A 2,686-nucleotide genomic window follows, 5' to 3' on the forward strand; every position below is an offset into this window, starting at 1 on the left:
TGGCGATTTTGGGGACAGATGCCCGTGTCGCGGGTTCCCTGGGCCGGCGGCGTGGTCGGTGACTCGACCTCCTGTCTCCTGGGGAGGTATATGTTTCACTCCGAGCCGGCATTTTGGGCCACCGGGTTATTGCTGACACGCTGTCCTCTGGCGACCTGTCGCTGGAGAGGTTGGGTCTCTTGGATGCGTCGCGGGTCTTCGGCCTCCCGGTGACCCGGCTAGCCGGCCCTGCTCGTGCTTGAGCCGCCTGCTGGGGCCCGTGTGCCCGGTCTCTCATGCATCCGAGCGTCCCAGCTCCCGGTGCCGCCTTGGGTCCGGGTCTCTGACCCACCTGGGGGCGGCGGGGAAGGTGGCGCGGGCTTACCGTGCCACCGTGCGCTCCCCGCTGCGGGCACCTGGGGCGGCCGTGACAACCCCACTCCCGCTGGCTCCGTGCCGTGCGTGTCAGGCATTCCTCGTCTCTGCCGGGTTGTCTGCCGCCCCTGTCCTGGGGCTGGGGATGGCCAGGCTGATCTGCTCGCTGGCCTCTGGGGAGGCTGTGGCTGGCCGGCCGACCCTGCTCCGGGGATGCTTTCCCTGATCGATGTGGTGATGTCACGCTCTCCCGGGCCGGGACCGAGCCGCGACGGGCGAGGGGCGGGCATTCGTGGTGAATGAGACCCGTTCTTCTCGTCCCGCCCGCGGGGTTTCCCCCGTCTCCCATCCCCGCCTGTGGGCGGTGCGTTGGGAGGCACTGGGGTGCGGAACCCGGCCCGACCTCGCTGTCCCGACCCCGCCGCCTGCCTCGTGGCGTCCGGCGTGGGTCGGCGGGGGTCCTCTGACGCAGCAGGCACCCCTCGCTTTCGCCTCTTGTGGTCGTCGCCTCGTGGGCCGCCCCCCTCCGCGGCGGTGGGGGTGCTGTCCCGCTGGCCCGCCGTGCTGCCCTCTCGGGTATTGCACGAGCGCTGGCTCCGCCTGGGCCTTTGCGGTGCTCCTGGAGCGCCCCGGGCTGTCTCTCAGGTGCCCGAGGCCGAGCGGTGGTGTGTCGCTCCCGCCCCCAGCGCCCCCTCCTCCGGTCGCCGCCGTGGTGTCCGCGCGTGGGTCCTGAGGGAGCGCGTTGGCTGTGCGGGTCGAGGCGGTTGAGTGAGACGCGCCCCTCCCACGCGGGGAAGGGCGCCGCCTGGTCTGGCGAGCGCACGTCCCGTGCTCCCCTCTGGCGGGTGAGCGCGGGCCGTGTGAGCGGTTGCGGTGGGCTCGGGCCGGCCACGCGTGCGCCGGCCGGCCGCCGAGGGGCTGCCGTTCTGCCTCCGATCGGTCGTGTGTGGGTTAACTGGAGGCGCCTTGCCTCACAGAAAGGAGGTGGGTGGACGGCGGGGGGCCTTGGGGGCTGTGCGCACGCGCGCCGGCCGGGCCCCTGCCCTGACCGCAAACGCTCAAGGTTGCCGCAGGTTTCTTCTCGCGCCGCAGGCCCCCTCCCTTCCCCAGGCGTCCCTGAGTGCCTCTGCGGGCCCGACGAGGGGCGACTGGCGGGTGGGGAGCGTGACCCACCCTCGGTGAGAAAGCCTTCTCTAGCGATCCGAGAGGTGTGCCTTGGGGTACCGGATCCCCCGGCCCGCCGCCTCTCTCTGTGTTGTGGTAGCGCTGCCGTAGCGACTCGCCTGCAGAGAACCCTCCTCCTCCGCTGTCCCCGCCTCGACGGGATGAGGTGGGGGGACAGTGAGGGTTCCGCCGGACCCCGCGGTGGGGGCCGAGCGCGCGGCTCGTCGTCTACTGTGGCCCGCGCCTCCCCCTTCCGAGTTGGGGGAGGATCCCGCTGGGCCGGGCCCGACGTCCTAGCGGATGGGAAGGCTGCTGCGAGCGGCGGGTGCGCGTGGCACTCCGTCTGGCGCGCGACGCCGCTCCCCGCTGTGAGCCGGCTCTCCGCCCGCTCCCGTGCCGAGCCGCGACCGCTGCCGATGACCGCGTTCGCGTGGCGCGGGGTGTGGGGCCGCCTGGTCCTTGGGGAGCGAGCCGTCCCCACGGGGCGGCGCGCCGGTCTCCCGGAGCGGGACCGGGTCCGGGACGGACGAGAAACGGGCGACATGTGGCCCCTGGTGTTGGGCTTGTGGCTGAGGTTGCTTCGGGGCCGCCGGTGGTGGGACCCGGGGCTCGTGAGGGGGTTGCTCGGTGGGCTGCCCAAGGGCCGTTCGGCGTCCCAGGCGGGGCGCCGCGGGACCGCCCTCGTGTCTGTGGCGGTGGGATCCCGTGGCCGTGTTTTCCTGGTGGCCCGGCCGTGCCTGAGGGTTGCTTGCCCGAGTTAGCCCCCTGCGGGTTCCCCGTGCCCTTGTCTCCGTGGCCCCCTGGCTCCTTGCCTGCCTTGTGCTCCTTTTCCCTGTCCGCCGCCTGCCGATCCTCTCTTCCCCGAGCGGCTCACCGGCTTTTATGCTGTTGGCCGCCCCGTCTGGGCCCGAACCCGGCTCCGCCTTCTGGGGGCGTCGCCGCCGCCGGCCACGCTGGTTGGCCCGGTGTCCGCGTACCCACGGCGCGCGCCTTCGGGGCCAGGTCGGTGGCGGCCCGGTGGGCGCCCGGAGGGTTTGGGTCGGCCTTGCGGTGCGTGTGGGGGGAAAAGCGGGTTCCGGGGGCTCTGGCCGCGTGCGACTGGGCGTGGCGGTGGGGGAGCCGCAGGGATCGCTGAAGGGGCCTGGTCGGCCGCTCCAGGTGCCACGCG

This window comes from Macaca fascicularis, chromosome 10 (assembly GCF_037993035.2).
Source record: "Macaca fascicularis isolate 582-1 chromosome 10, T2T-MFA8v1.1".
NCBI lineage: Eukaryota > Metazoa > Chordata > Mammalia > Primates > Cercopithecidae > Macaca > Macaca fascicularis.